General features: G+C 42.8%; 1 non-coding gene across 1 annotated transcript; it reads right to left on the reverse strand.

The window, feature by feature from the left end:
• Positions 1-5,231: 5,231 nt before the first annotated feature.
• Positions 5,232-5,306, reverse strand: Trnas-cga (transfer RNA serine (anticodon CGA)). The gene has a single exon. It is a non-coding gene; the product is annotated as a tRNA-Ser (tRNA).
• Positions 5,307-16,564: the final 11,258 nt, after the last annotated feature.

Genomic DNA, 16,564 nt, shown 5'->3' on the forward strand with positions numbered 1-16,564 from the left:
CCCAAATTGGTATTCCACTGCACACCAAACCTACACAATATACTCGTCAACCCCTACCGTAACTCTGCTGCTAGCACCTTCCTCATGCTCATATCCCTATTTTAGATCTAGATGGAAGACCTATCCTATACGGCCTCCCAGCACCACCTGCTGCAGTCCACTCATTAGTACCACTTATCCCATCAAAGCCAGTGCTACCTATGAAGGCAGTCATGTGATCTAAGCTGCAACCACTGTGCTGCATTCTACTATATGTGGGTATGACCACCAATACCGTTTGACTGAATGAATGTCCGTTGACAAACTTTGGTCAAGAAACAGCTGGACCACCCTGTTGCTGAGCACGCAGTCCAACGCAATGTACTTCATTTCAGTGACTGTTCACCCTCACTATTAGCATTCCAGCACTGCACAGCCTCCTGTTCCACCAACGTGCCTAAAGTCTTTTTACTTCTCTTGTTTTCCTCTCCATTCCCCTCCCTGTTCCCTACCTCCAATTAACCACCCGACAGCTCACAGACCCCATACTCTGTACTCTCTCCCCATCAAATCCCTGTATAGTCCCACAAGCATCAGTTTACTGTCCCCCACTCCTACCCTGCTATGCTTCCCCCTTTCAATCCCGGCCTCCTCCTTATTCTCACCACACACTCACGCATTATGCACAGTTGTCTGCAGTTTGGCCTCGGTAGCCTGAGACAGCGGTCACGTGTGCGCGCGCGCGTGTGTGTGTGTGTGTGTGTGTGTGTGTGTGTGTGTGTGTGTGGTTTGTCTACTTTAGAAAATGGCCTTTGGTCGAAAGTTTACTTGTTCAGTTGTGGTTTTGTGGTTTCTTGTGCCTGTCTGTGACTCAACATCTACGGTGTATGGTAAGTAGCAATCTATCGTTTTCACAGCACTGTCTTGCTTCCATTTATACAATTCATGTTCAGATTTTACTAAATGAGACCGTCTTTGTACACTGGTCATGCATAAGCGTTTTCTCCCTCCATCGTTTAACTGAAAAAATAACAGCGTTTTCTTTTCTACTGAATGTTGTTACTGTACATGCTTACTGTGGGTTTGGAGGGTTTTGTTTTGGACTTTAATTAGCACAACAATTATCGTTCGAACCACAATTCACGGAACAGTTAGAGTTACTTGCTGTTGATCTAATTTTTCCACAAACGCTAACGAAATGTCGACATCCGCTCGAACGAATGTCCAAGAAATTAACTAATAAATAACACATTTGTCGTTCCCCAGGATAGGTATGTGATTTAAATTGCATAGCGCGTTCTTTATATATAGCAGTTTTGCTAGATTCAGGACGTTAACTGGTTTCCACATTATTGTGAAGCTCTGGAACTCGCATACAGAAAAGAAGAAATCAGAAAGAAAATTAACTCTGTCTTTTCTCCATTGTCAACACTTAGCGATACCGCAAAGAGAATTGGTTATTATTATTATTTCTTTACTTTCTCAGACGTTACGTCTGGTTGAGAATGGAAGGTAACGCGGACCTTGGTCAAGCGTCACTTCCTATTAACTGTACGGTATGTGTTATATTGCATTTAGGAACTTTCGGGTAATTGAACATGTATCAATAATTACGGATTTCTGTAGTTGTATATATATGTTTGGATGTAGCTGTATTGCACTGATGTACTGGTGGATATTGTGTGGTATGACTCCTGTAGTTGATAGTGTAATTGGTATGATGTCAACTTTATCCTGATGCCACATGTCTTTGACTTCCTCAGCCAGTTGGATGTATTTTTCAATTTTTTCCTCCTGTTTTCTTTTGTATATTTGTTGTATTGGGTATGGATATTTCGATTAGTTGTGTTAATTTCTTCTTTTTATTGGTGAGTATGATGTCAGGTTTGTTATGTGGCGTTGTTTTATCTGTTATAATGGTTCTGTTCCAGTATAATTTGTATTCATCATTCTCCAGTACATTTTGTGGTGCATACTTGTATGTAGGAACTTGTTGTTTTAAAAGTTTATGTTGTAAGGCAAGCTGTTGATGTATTATTTTTGCGACATTGTCATGTCTTCTGGGGTATTCTGTATTTGCTAGTATTGTACATCCGCTTGTGATGTGATCTACTGTTTCTATTTGTTGTTTACAAAGTCTGCATTTATCTGTTGTGGTATTGGGATCTTTAATAATATGCTTGCTGTAATACCTGGTGTTTATTGTTTGATCCTGTATTGCAATCATGAATCCTTCTGTCTCACTGTATATATTGCCTTTTCTTAGCCATGTGTTGGATGCGTCTTGATCGATGTGTGGCTGTGTTAGATGATACGGGTGCTTGCCATGAAGTGTTTTCTTTTTCCAATTTACTTTCTTCGTATCTGTTGATGTTATGTGGTCTAAAGGGTTGTAGAGGTGGTTATGAAATTGTAGTGGTGTAGCCGATGTATTTATATGAGTGATTGCTTTGTGTATTTTGCTAGTTTCTGCTCGTTCTATAAAGAATTTTCTTAAATTGTCTACCTGTCCATAATGTAGGTTTTTTATATCGATAGATCCCCTTCCTCCTTCCTTTCTGCTTAATGTGAATCTTTCTATTGCTGAATGTATGTGATGTATTCTATATTTGTGGCATTGTGATCGTGTAAGTGTATTGAGTGCTTCTAGGTCTGTGTTACTCCATTTCACTACTCCAAATGAGTAGGTCAATATTGGTATGGCATATGTATTTATAGCTTTTGTCTTGTTTCTTGCTGTCAATTCTGTTTTCAGTATTTTTGTTAGTCTTTGTCTATATTTTTCTTTTAGTTCTTCTTTAATATTTGTATTATCTATTCCTATTTTTTGTCTGTATCCTAGATATTTATAGGCATCCGTTTTTTCCATCGCTTCTATGCAGTCGCTATGGTTATCCAATATGTAATCTTCTTGTTTAGTGTGTTTTCCCTTGACTATGCTATTTTTCTTACATTTGTCTGTTCCAAAAGCCATACTTATATCATTGCTGAATACTTCTGTTATCTTTAGTAATTGGTTGAGTTGTTGATTTGTTGCTGCCAGTAGTTTTAGATCATCCATGTATAGCAAATGTGTGATTTTGTGTGGGTATGTTCCAGTAATATTGTATCCATAATTTGTATTATTTAGCATGTTGGATAGTGGGTTCAGAGCAAGGCAGAACCAGAAAGGACTTAATGAGTCTCCTTGGTATATTCCACGCTTAATCTGTATTGGCTGTGATGTGATATTATTTGAATTTGTTTGGATATTAAGTGTGGTTTTCCAATTTTTCATTACTATGTTTAGGAACTGTATCAATTCAGGATCTATTTTGTATATTTCCAATATCTGTAGTAACCATGAGTGGGGTACACTATCAAAAGCTTTTTGGTAATCAATGTATGCGTACTTTTCTCTTACTATTATTATTATTATTACTATTATTATTATTACTATTATTATTATTATTATTATTAAATTAGTTGCAAATTCAAGCGAATAGTAGCTGTGGGCAACTACCTCTGGGAAACTATCAAAGGAAACTGAAAATCGCTTTACAAATTACGATCACGTGTTATCTGCTTACTGATTTTCCGTTAACCATGGATATGTGCCCACCATGTTGAAGATGAAATGTCTGTTACTGCTACAACGTGGTTTACATTTTCCCAATCACCTGGAGAGCTACGAATGTGGCCAATTTCATGGAGAGCTACGAATGTGGCCAATTTCATGGAGAGCTACGAATGTGGCCAAGTTCTACATTCCTTTTTAAAAATACTTTCAGTGTGCCTTTGCAGCCAAAATTTTGACATTGTGTATCTTTCGATGTATTATTCCTGTATGAGAAGTTTCGACATGTCGGATTGGGCAGATTCCTTGTTAGTTGTGTCGCCTATGGGGCTGGGTTCAAATCTAGATCTAGGGCAAAACAGTTGGTCTGAAGTTAAGATAAGCTCACAAGTAGCTTCTCATGAATAACGTAGGTGTTTAATGTCCGTTAGGCAACAAGGGGAATAGCTGACTTTCGAACATCACGTTGATCCTCGTGCTATCTTGAACGCGGTGGAATTACTAGTGATATGTCATCGATGATAATGGCAGACAGTTTGACGCTGTTAAGCGTAATTCTTATAAATGGTTTGTTTATCAAGCAGCTTATACAAAACCATTCGTCAAGCAAATGACGGTTCATGTGGGTTTGGATGACCTTTTTGAGCAAGGAGTTTTCGAATTAAAATAGATTTTTTATTCAGATGTTCTTGAAATATCTATTAATTGTAAAGGAATTTATTTTTGAGTAAGGATAACGGAATAATTTATGTGGTAAAGTTGTGAGCATTACTTGTCACATATACTTGCTGCTATAAATGTTCATGGACAAGAAGGAGCGGATTTACTGCAGAGTGAACTGTTGGCAAAACGTGCTTATTTCGTTCACAGTGCGTTATCTTGCTGTCAGTGTAAGAGAATGCCTTCACTTCGCCTTCTTCGTGGCCTCAAACTGGATGTTAAGCTTATCTCTGTACTTAACCACCACCACCACCACCACCACCACCACCACCACCACCACCACCACCACTCATTCACATTCACCACCACCACCACCACCACCACCACCACTACTCATTACTTACGTCTTTTTTGGTTTACTCTGATTCCATTATGTGCACTAATTAAAAATCAGTTACTTGTTATTACTTCCGAATATGGGTAATTTTTACACTGGAGTGCCATAGAAACTGGTAGAGGAATGGTATTCAAATATACACATGTGTAAACAGTTACTTACGGCGCTGCGGTCGGCAACCCCTATATAACCCAAGTGTCTGGCGCAGTTGTTAGATCGGTTACTGCTGCTACAATCGCAGGCTATCAAGATTTAAGTGAGTTTGAACACGGTGCTGTAGTCGGCGCACAAGCTATGATACACAGCATCACCCAGATAGCGATGAAGAGTGAATTTTCCCGTACGACCATTTCAAGAGTGTACCGTGAATATCAGGAATCCAATAAAACATCAGATCTCCGACACTACCGCGACCGAAAAAGATCTTGCAAGGACAGGACCAACGACGACTGAAGAGAATCGTTCAGCGTGACATTAGCGCAACCCCTCCGCAAATTGCTGCAGATTTCAATGCTGGGCCATTAACAAGTGTCAGGGTACGAACCATCCAACGAAACATCATCAATATATCCAGAATGAGATTTTCACTCTGCACCGGAGTGTGTGCTGATATGAAACTTCCTGGCAGATTAAAACTGTATGCCGGACCGAGACTCGAACTCGGGACCTTTGCCTTTCGCGGGCAAGTGCTCTACCAACTGAGCTACCCAAGCACGACTCACGCCCCGTCCTCAGAACTTTACTTCTGCCAGTATCTCGTCTCCTACCTCCCATGGCTAAGCCATGTCTCCGCAATATCCTTTCTTTGAGGAGTGCTAGTTCTGCAAGGTTCGGAGGAGAGCTTCTGTAAAGTTTGGCAGAAGTAAAACTGTGAGGCCTGGCCGTGAGTCGTGCTTGGGTAGCTCAGTTGGTAGAGCACTTGTCCGCGAAAGGCAAAGGTCCCGAGTTAAAGTCTCGGTCTGACACACAGTTTTAATCTGCCAGGAAGTTTCATCATCAATATAGGCTTTCGGAGCTGAAACCCCATTAGTATCCCCTTGATGACTGCACGACATTGAGCCTTACCCCTCGCCTGGGCCCGTCAGTACCGACAGTGGACTACTGATGACTGGAAACATGTTGCCTGGCCGGACTAGTCTCGTTTCAAATTGTATCGAGCCGATGGACGTGCACGTGTTTGAAGACAACCTCATTAATGCATAGACCCTGCATGTCAGCATGATACTCTTTGAGGTGGAGACTCTATAATGGTGTGGGACATGTGCACTTGGAGTGATATGGAACCCCTGCGACGCCTAGATACGACTCTGGCAGGTGTCACGTACGTAAGCATAATATCTGATCACCTGCATCCATTCATGTCCGTTGTGCACTCCGTCGGACTCGGGCAATTTCAGCAGGGCAATGCGACACCCCATAAATACAGAATTGCTATAAAGTGGCTCTAGGAAAGCCCTTCTGAGTTTAAACACTTTCTCTGGCCACCAGACTCCCCAGACATGAACTTTATTGAGCATATCTGGGATGCTATGCAACGTACTGTCCAGAAGAGATCATCTCCTCGAACTCTTAGGGATTTATGCAGAGCGCCGAGGAGAGGATTCATGGTGTCAGTTCCCTCCAGCACAACTTCAGACATTACTCTGGTCCATGCCACATCGAGTTGCACCACTTCTGCGTGCTCGCGGGGGCCCTACATGATGGCAAAGGTGTGCCAGTTTCTTTGGTTCTTCAGTGTAGTGTTGCTATCAGCATCCTTGTGCACCGCGTACCAGTGAAGTGCGGACGTAGATCGAAATACACAGGTACACGATGCCTCAAAAATACAACAAAACGACTTGTGATTAGGTTTACCATTATATCCCTATATCGCTAAAGGCAATAGCAAGGATGGTTCCTTTGGTAGGTCACTGGCCGATTTCCTTCCCAATCCTTTAAACAATCCGAGCTTGTTCTCCGTCCGTGATGACCTCGGAGTCAACAGGACGTTAAGCCTTACTCGCTCTTTCTTCCTTTCCTCTGCTCTGGTAATTACTGAATGGCTGACAGGATCATATAAACACAGTAATTACTAAGCACGATAAAAACGTATGAAATTCCACCCGACTTTCTCAGCAAGGGTATAGTATTAGAGTGTCTCAAAATTTTCTTTGCAGCCTAACATTCGTGTCATATGTATCAAGTGAATGAGTGTGGTTAGTTTTTGTGGAATATATTGTACATCCTTATCGTGAAAAGAATTTCTGTGCATGGTGGCAGCTTGAACTTATCTGTCAAAACTTATGTCGTATTATTGAGAATTTGATACCACTTGTATCTCCGAGAGAGTAATTTATTATTAGGCTGTTCGGTAGAACGCTCTTCGTTTCCGGTTTCATGTTAACCGATTTTTCTTGAAAGGAAATACTTGAGTTTATATGTATTACTGACTTTTTTCATTACCTTATTTGTACTACCAGAGCTCTTTCAACACAGGAGTGTGCTAAAGTGCATGCTAATAGTTTTTTTTTCAAGTTCCTGTCTTTATAGAGTGTGAGATACAGTTTTCGTTTATCTGTAGTTTGTCCCGCGATACCTGTGACGCAACACGTTTAAGTCGAGAAAGAAATATAGACCTTTGCAAGCCGAAATTTTGCGCTCGTGCTTAAGAGGTAATCTCAGATGCCGGTATTCCACTAATTTTATCCTGTTGAGTCTCGGCACTGTATAATAATTTCACCACTATGCCTGTTAACACGGGTATCTGACTTATTATAGAGCTTCACTCGCATTTAAATACGAGGTCTGGGCAGTTGGTAAGTATATCAAAGCATTGCGACACCCCCTACGGCTCACTTTCGAGAGCACTGATAATTTCGGTTAGTTAAATTCTGCAGCAGATGCTAATGATACAGATGTCATAGAGATTCAGACTGGGCAAGATATCGGTCATAGCTGTGTGGACTTTTTCAGCTAGGCTCTCTTAAAATAAAAGTCTCCGAAGATAGAAGAAGAGTCAAGCTGTCGTCATTTTCAAGACGTCGGTTATATCCAGTGATAATTAGTTTATAATAACACCCTGCACCAAGGCAGAAAACTTTTATATCAACAAGCAGGCTGTTTTTCGTTAAATTTACACGACGATCACTATCAAGCATCATTAAGCTCAGACATCTTACTGCACTTAGTGATACAAATGTCTATACACAAGGTAATCTGTCTGGGTAATTGTTAAAGAAGGACTAAGGGAAACGGAGAATCTTGAGGATTGTCGTCAAAATACTGTATAGTTCCAAATACAGGGCTGGAACGGTGTGAATCAAAGAGAAAAAAAATAATTATATAAAAATAATTATATAAAAATAAAGTTTCTTATTTGATCCGTTGTGTTTCTGATGTTTATTTGTCAGTGCAAGGGTATTGTATCAGACCCCTGAAGCTCAAGAGGAATTTTATTTGCATAAAATGCGGAAAGGAAATAAAAAATGAGTGTCCTGATATCCAAGGCAAATCAAGACAATAGCACTAGAAATATACAGAGGGGACCAAAAAAATGCATCCACTGTTTGAAAGTCCGTAACTTGCAAACTAATTGGCGGAGTTCTCATTTTCAGTGACAGTGTAGTTTAAAGTACAACTTACAGTGATATCTTTAGGTGTTCGAAATGGCCACCATTAACATCCACACTCAAACGATGCCGCCCAACTCCAGCACGAACTACTGACTGCAACGTGTTCAGTTCGATATTTGCAAATGAGTGTACGATAGATTCTCGAAGTTCATCCAATGTGCGTGGCTTTTGTCGATAAATGATGACCTTTAGTGGTTCCCACAGGTAAAAGTCCAGAGGAGTTAGGTCTGGGGAACGTAGTGGATACTCCACGGCACCTCTACGGCGTATCCATCTTCCTGGTACATTTTCGTCGAGATACGCCCTAACGCGATTTTGGTAGTGGGCTGTGGCACCATCTTGTTGAAAGTAAACTCTTCCGTCTCCATACAAGTCTCGGATGGCAGGTAAAATGGATGTCTGAAGCTTCTGAAGGTACCCCTCACCGGTAGCTGTGCCGTCAAAGAAGAATGGCCCAATCAAGGCCCTTGTAAGACAACCCATACCACACATTTACTCTGTCCGATGTGGCCAAGCGGTTCCAGGCGCTTCAGTGTGGAACTGCGCGGCCGCTGCGGTCGCAGGTTCGAATCCTGACTCTGGCATGGATGTGTGTGGTGTCCTTAGGTTAGTTAGGTTTAAGTAGTTCTAAGTCTAGGTGACTGATGACCTCAGATGCTAAGTCCCATGGTGCTTAGAGCCATTTGAAATTTTTCTAATTTAATGGAACCATAGAGACGGTAAAAAAACTTTCTTCTGGAAACATGGAAGGCGCTTTAATGAAAATGTGGTTCCAAGTCTTAAACATTTTGTCCCCTCTTTCTGTACTAATGGAACACCAGAGTCAGAAAGCGTTCTGAGACTTGATTAACTTCGATGTTCATTGATCTTGGTTAATTTAGTAAAATTATCTAAGGTGGCTGGTAACAAACGCAGCGTCAGATTTCCTTAGAAGTACGTGACGAACCCTAAAAATATACCGTATGTGAAATGTCTATTGGAGTTTTGTCAACAGAATGAATATTTCACTCTGCAGTGGAGCGTCCGCTGTTCCGAAAATTTCTGGCGGATAAATATTGTCTATGGAAACGTGACCCAAACTCGGACCCTTATCTTTCTAGGAGGAGGAGGATATTAGTGTTTAACGTCCCGTCGACAACGAGGTCATTAGAGACGGAGCGCAAGCTCGGGTGAGGGAAGGATGGGGAAGGAAATCGGCCGTGCCCTTTCAAAGGAACCATCCCGGCATTTGCCTGAAGCGATTTAGGGAAATCACGGAAAACCTAAATCAGGATGGCCGGAGACGGGATTGAACCGTCGTCCTCCCGAATGCGAGTCCAGTGTGCTAACCACTGCGCCACCTCGCTCGGTATCTTTCTAGGGCAATGTTGTTGCCAGCTGAGCTATCCAAGCAAGGTCAGCCTCAGCCGTCAGAATTTTACGTCTGTTAGTACCTCTTACCTACCTGCAAAACGTGACGGAAGTTATCTCGCACATATTACTGGAGGGTAGAATATTTCGGATGAATTACTTACGTAATGTGTATGAGATAATTACTAAAACAAATCTTTAAAACTTTACGCCAACCCAGGACTGATACCTAGGATCCTGCACTGATTTTGTGAATCTGATATCTTCAGACTAATAAGCAAGAGATTTTTCGATTTTCACAACAAAGCAGTGCATAAGGAAGAAACTGCATTACAATAAAACGGCCTTTATTGTGTCGCTCGTCTCAGACTGGGTGACTGCACTAAAGGAATAGTCGCTAATGGAGACGTAACACCTCATTATTATTGAGAGGCAGACTTTCATGAGAGTATATCAGCCTCCCAGTCCACACTTGGGGGCATCGATCATTGTCCACTGGTAGGCGTGGCTCATCAACATCGGGAGAAGTATCTTGTAACTACACGCTGCAAAAACAGAACACTTATATCCGTAGAGCTACAATGAATACCTAACGATCCAAACGGGTTTAAAACGCAAAAAGTGGCCAGTAGGAGGCGCAGCGCGTAATCTCAGATGCCAGCACTGGTCACGCAACTGAGTGACTTTCTAACAAGCAACGGACTGCCATATTTTAGTTTTTGTTATTACTAAGAGAGAGTAGCTTGCCGGAACAGTCTCTTGCGTTTGGATCATTGTATGTGCCTATACTGTCAGTAACAAGAAAGTAAACACCGATGGTTCATTTAAGTGATTTCTAATGTGAGTGAACTATGGGACACGCTGTACGGTAATTTTGTAGAATATCATCTGAGGTGCATCGTTCTGTGGCAGTGATAAACCGCTGGTTTACAACGAGGTTCACAGATTAGACGTGTCCCGCTGTCGTCTCGGCACTGAATGGGCCTCTGAAGGGAGCAACTCAGCGACGGGAATCTTTTCTGTGTCACGTGAAGTGACAGTCACTTTAATGTTCGAAGACAGTGATATGGATAAACCGTTGTGTGTTCACACTTGCCAGACGGGGCTCAAATCAGGTAATTATACTGTGGTGATAAACTAATTACACACTGCACTGAGCACTGGTGCTTATTCTGGGAACGGTTATGAAGTGTTCACCCATTCGTGAAGCCATCGCTCTCATCCTTGGTGATCTCATCGTATAAAAAGACGTTGTCTCGATATGATATTGTAGCGAAAACAGAGCATGCATCACTCTGCGTATGCCGTCTATCCTGACCGTCTAGCTTCAAATGGCTCTGAGCACTATGGGACTTAAAATATTAGATCATCAGTCCCATAGAACTTAGAACTACTTAAACTTAACTAACCTAAGGACATCACACACACACATCCATGCCCGAGGTAGGATTCGAACCGGCGACCGTAGCGGTCGCACGGACCCAGACTGAAGCGCCTAGAACCGCTCGTGCACTTCCGCCAGCGGACCGTCTAGCTCTGCAGACTCAGTGAAACATGCTTGGCTAGTAGCAAACGCTGTGCTCAGTTCAGGGAACAGTTATCGCCATTCTAAGCGAAAACATCCAAGTGCCTGAGAAACCGTACTCGTAACTTATGTATTATATTTCAGTAATAGAGCAAAGAGTTAAATGCCACATTGTTTGCGAAGGTTGCATACATTTAGATGCAAGCACACATTTAGGGGCAAATTATAGCCCCCCCTCCTCCTCCTCCCCCTCTCATCCTACTGTCATAATTGATTTATGACCACCTGGCCGGCCGGTGTGGCCGAGCGGTTCTAGGCGCTTCAGTCTGGAACAGCGTGACCGTTACGGTCGCAGGTTCGAATCCTGCCTCGGGCATGGATGTTGTGATGTCCTTAGGTCAGTTAGGTTTAAGTAGTTCTAAGTTCTAGGGGACTGATGACCTCAGATGTTAAGTCCCATAGTGCTCAGAGCCATATGACCACCTGAGGATTTATGACCCACTGGGAAAAATGATTCCTTCTGAATAACTCTCCATAACTCTCCATCCCTCCTCCTCCTCCTCCTCCTCCTCCTCCTCCTCCTCCTCCTCCTCCTCCCCCCCCCCCTCCCCCACCACACCCTGGAAACTCTCAAATCCCCTTCCCCTTGCCAATACAAGCGAACTTTCGATTTAAAATTAATTGACTACCTAAGTAAATCGACCTATTAATTAATCCCTCCCCCTCTGGGAAATAACCCAGCCCTCCCCTTCCCTCAACCACCTCCTGTCCCGTCCCACAGCTGGAAATTGGCGGGAAAAGATTCAGTCTGTGGTGGACAGGAAGGATGTCACAAGCCGAAATTCAATGTCGATAATAATGTACTGATGAATATTCTTTACTTAATTAGATTGTAGGAGACAGGGCTCCCCCGTTTGTGTAGAGCTCAGGTCTGTTCCCACACTACCAAATGCTCAGAGGTGGGAAGGACTGTCACTGTGACCGCCAAGCAATCAACCAAACAGTTTACATACCATTGGGAGAGTTGCAAGATCGCCAGTGGTATCTGTTCATTCGGAGGTATCAGAAAGAACAGATACCATCTTGTTATAAATACGGCTTACCGGGCAATGATGTTCTTCAGTGGGGATGCACTCACATTGCTCAAGCTCGCACAGGAATCGGTAGATTGACTGCCGCGAGTAATGAGCGTAACGGGCAGGGGCACTACACATGTATTGTGTGGGCAGTATGTTGGAACTGTGGGTCTCACGGGGAGCGTGCCATTGATAAATACCTGCAGTCGCACTATCCTCTGTGTCCTCGGTGGTCAGTTCCGTTTTACCTGCACTAGCGAGTGGACGTTGTTTACTGCTGCGCTGCCCTTCCGTGTTTACATCGCCCAGTGCTGTCCGTCCGTCAGTCTCCGTGTTCGTTCATATTCCTTGCGATATAATCGCTCCTTCTGGTCGTACTGCTGCTAATTGGAATGTCGTTGATTAACCATGGCTACAAACCACAGGAAGAATACTCTGGGTCGGCCGCTTTGGCCGAGTGATTCTAGGCGCTTCAGTCTGGAACCGCGCGACCGCTACCGTCACAGTTTCGAATCCTCCCTCGGGCATGGATGTGTGTGATGTCCTTAGGTTAGTTAGGTTTCAGTAGTTCTAAGTTCTAGGGACTGATGACCTCAGATGTTAAATCCCATAGTGCTCAGAGCCATTTAGAATACTCGTATTTGCTTTTGACAAGGAATCCCGTCCCGTTCAGCAGACATCCCTAGAAATTGACGACTGCATTACACAGGTAATTGGTGTCAATTCTGAAACCGTCCATACCTGGTAACCGGATCAGTAAAAATACTGTGTTTTTGTTAAGTTACTCACAGCTGCGACTGTTGATAAAGTGTTACGAAAGCGGGGCTATGAAGTAGATTTTGTGGATAGAAATCGTTATAAAAGTAAGGTTTCCATCTATAGAGCTGACATTGATTACTAAACCGTTCGTGTCTTGAATCTTTCCACTGAAATAGAAAATGATAGGATTAACGAAGCCCTTTCAAACTATGGGGACGTTAAATCAATTGTAAATGAAAGATGGTCACCTCGCTTTAAACTGCAATGGTTCAGCGGGGTCCGCTGTAGAGAGATGGACGTTAAGACAAATTTTCTGTCTCATAATTGTTTGTGGGGATAAGACACAAATTGTTTATACAGATCAGGAAGCTACGTGTCATACATGTAACGAAACCGGCCACTTCAGACTGCAATGCCCGCGGGGAACTGTTGTTCTTAAAAGTAATTTGATACAGCGTCAGAAACTTATCTTAAATGAACTGTTACCAAAGAATAGACCGGATCAACTGGTTGAGGATTTTAACGCAGCGGTCCCAGTTGCTGTCCCCCTTCACGATAACAGTCAATTTCCCCCGTTAACAACAAAGGCAAACCCTGTTACCACTACTTGCGAAACTGAAATGCAACCGAAAAAAAACGACCTATGGACACAACTGATAGTTGTTCAGAGGACGAGCTGTCCTATACAACTCCCTCAGTTCGCAAGCAAAAACAGTGCGAAGAGGAGGCGGAGGAACCGGAAGGCAAAATGGGAATGAACACTAATGAACAGAACGATATTAAAAACACGGTATCAGAAAATGAAGTCAGTATTAATTTGTAAGAAACAACAAGTGAAGTAACTGATTGCAAAGATCAGCATCTATTTGTTAGTAAACAAACTCAGGGAGAGGTTGCAAAACTGCCGTCTCCATTTGTTTCCCTCGATCAGGAAGTAAGTGATATTAATGAAGAACAAGGAAGTGTTGGCCAAAATGAAATCATGTTCAACATCAGAGGACGGGCGCAAGCAACAGAAATTGCGAAAGCGTCTGCTGCTGCTCCAGATGAGCCGCGAAGTACAATAAAAACGCAACCGAATGTGAATGCAGCGCGTAACCAAGGGAAGGGAAAATCCGGAAAGGGCGACCCAAGCCCAAAGAATGGTCGGTACGAAACGGTCCTATTCGAATCACTAGAGGAAAAATCAGAAAGTTTAAAAGGAAATCAGTCTGCTAGCGGTACAAGAGAAAACCTCTGGAGTAGAAAAAAAACGGGACAGTAACTAACAAACTGATTGCAGTGTTATTCCATATTCAGCCTTCCGAGGAAACTGTTAATAGTTTTACTGAACCCTGAATCATAGGAAACTAAATTGTTTCATCAAAAGCAACTACATAGTGACAGCGCAGTGACGCGATCTTATTCTGTCACCACTATAAAGCTGGCCGGAGTGGCCGAGCGGTTCTAGGCACTTCAGTCCGGGACCGCGCTGCTGCTACGGTCGCTGGTTCGAATCCTGCCTCGGGCATGGATGTGTGTGATGTCCTTAGATTAGTTAGGTTTAAGTAGTTCTAAGTTCTAGGGGACTAATGATCACAGCAGTTGAGCCCCATAGTGCTCAGAGCCATTCAACCATTTTTTCCTAAATTAGGTTGCCGCCTGTGCTTTCCGCCCATTCTCTACGTTGGTACAGTTCGTTGTCTGTACCAAAATATTGTCATCATAGCTAGCGGTTCATGTGAAGAGAGATGAAACACCCTTGTATCGTGGGTGATCGAACACTTCCCATCGTAAAAACCGCAGGAGCATCCTCATTGTCCCCGCAGAGTGCTGCCGAGGATTTTGATGAAAAAGAAAGCATATGATATGTTATGTGGGCCGCATGACATCAGGCGATATCTCCCCTTAGCCTCATACTTGGACGGTGACACTATTTATCTCGGCATTTTTGCGTGCTCCCTTGTGCTCTCCGAACTGAAAAGAGCGATGTGATGCGATCGACGGGCGTACTAGAGATACTGCCCACATCAGTGCAAAGCTTCATCGGATTATCCCTGTGGTTTCCACTTCACTCTCGATCGGATTTTATTTTCCAAATAGGCCACGCACAAGTGTCCATGATCCCGATACAACCCTAATGCTCCAGGGAGAGACATACGGAGCTCGTACAGCTTTGCTGTTACATCACATAGATAATACTTAACCTGAGTGCCTGCTAAATATCTAGTGTCAAGAAGCCGATTCGACAGTACACGAGCAGGATTTGGGACAATTTTCTCAATGTTACGGTCACTTCACACAACTGACGAGGCACTGCGTACCATCACTCTATCTGCCAGTGAAACCCCTGTGGTTATTCGTAGTCGCATATCTTCACAGTTATTTTGAACCCTTACTGTCTTCTCCTTATGTCGCAGTGAAAAACAAACACCGGCACTCCGACACTGCAGGTTCCATCTTTCTGTTTAATCCATAAAACTGAGATATAGTTCTTTTCTTGTTGCAGAGTCAGTTTAACGACCCTCCGGAGATTTATTATTGAGGTATGATATGCTTCTTAAGCAAGTAATTAGGCAGAGAGCCAGACGCATTTAGTAGTAAACATACAGGGTACTACTCTTGTTTAGATGTTTATTTTACGATTTTCAAACTAATATTACTGTGATCTGCAAATTGTATTTCCATTTGATTTAGTCGGTACTGGTATAGACTGATTAGGTCCTGAAGAAGTCATATCCGGATTCCTTTTTGGAATCATCCATAATAACGTGGAGGCCAGCCAACCGAATTCGGAATTGCTGGGTTCTGCAATCTACCATGAATTAAACTGATCGCTTGTTTCAGCTACAAGACAATCAGATCTCTGTGTCCGGTTATTCCGCCTTTACGTGGGCGAAAACTAGTAAATAAGAGCATTGGAATGCTTTTGTTCAGTCTGCCTCGCACTGAAGGTATTTTCTGTATCGTATTACGGGCCCAGCCGATTTGTGACTATCCAGTCGATCAGCTGAACATGAAATCACATCAACACATCTTATCTTTGTTCCTAGTTCCTTACTACATTTTACATGTAGTTACTAGTCTTTTACTTGCTGGCAACTGTTTGATGTGTATTCTCATATTATTGTTTTGTACTTTCATCTTGGAAGATTTTATCGAGCTGAAGGACCACCGGTTGGTTTTAGGTACTCAAATGTGTGGTGGTAGAATCTTCATCGTGTTCTGAATAAATACTATTAACGATTGATTTTCTCGTCAGTTCCACAGTTGTCACGGACTATGAATGTGTTAAACGCACTGATATCCCGACCTGTCAGCTGCTCTAAATCTAAGTTTGACAACTACCTCCAAAACACATTGTTTGGCAAAAGAAGGACATTGAAAATCGCGAAATATGCTGTCTCGTTCCACACTAATGCTGTGGATTCAGACGTTAATTCAGTCTGAGAGGAAATTAAGACATGCTCCTGCTCAGATGTCGCGATGCACGAACCACGGTTCCTACCCACATAATACATTACAGTAACAACGACAGTTATGTAAGGTGATCAGATTATTTTGCTGTGCGACAAAATATTGGCGAACCACTAATTTCTGATGAATGCCAAAACGTGGTACCCGTCTGTGCGTCCCTTCATCGCTCTGGACGCTCATTAACAATTTTTGAGT

The sequence above is a fragment of the Schistocerca nitens genome, chromosome 8, assembly GCF_023898315.1.
Source record: "Schistocerca nitens isolate TAMUIC-IGC-003100 chromosome 8, iqSchNite1.1, whole genome shotgun sequence".
NCBI classification, from domain to species: Eukaryota; Metazoa; Arthropoda; class Insecta; order Orthoptera; family Acrididae; genus Schistocerca; species Schistocerca nitens.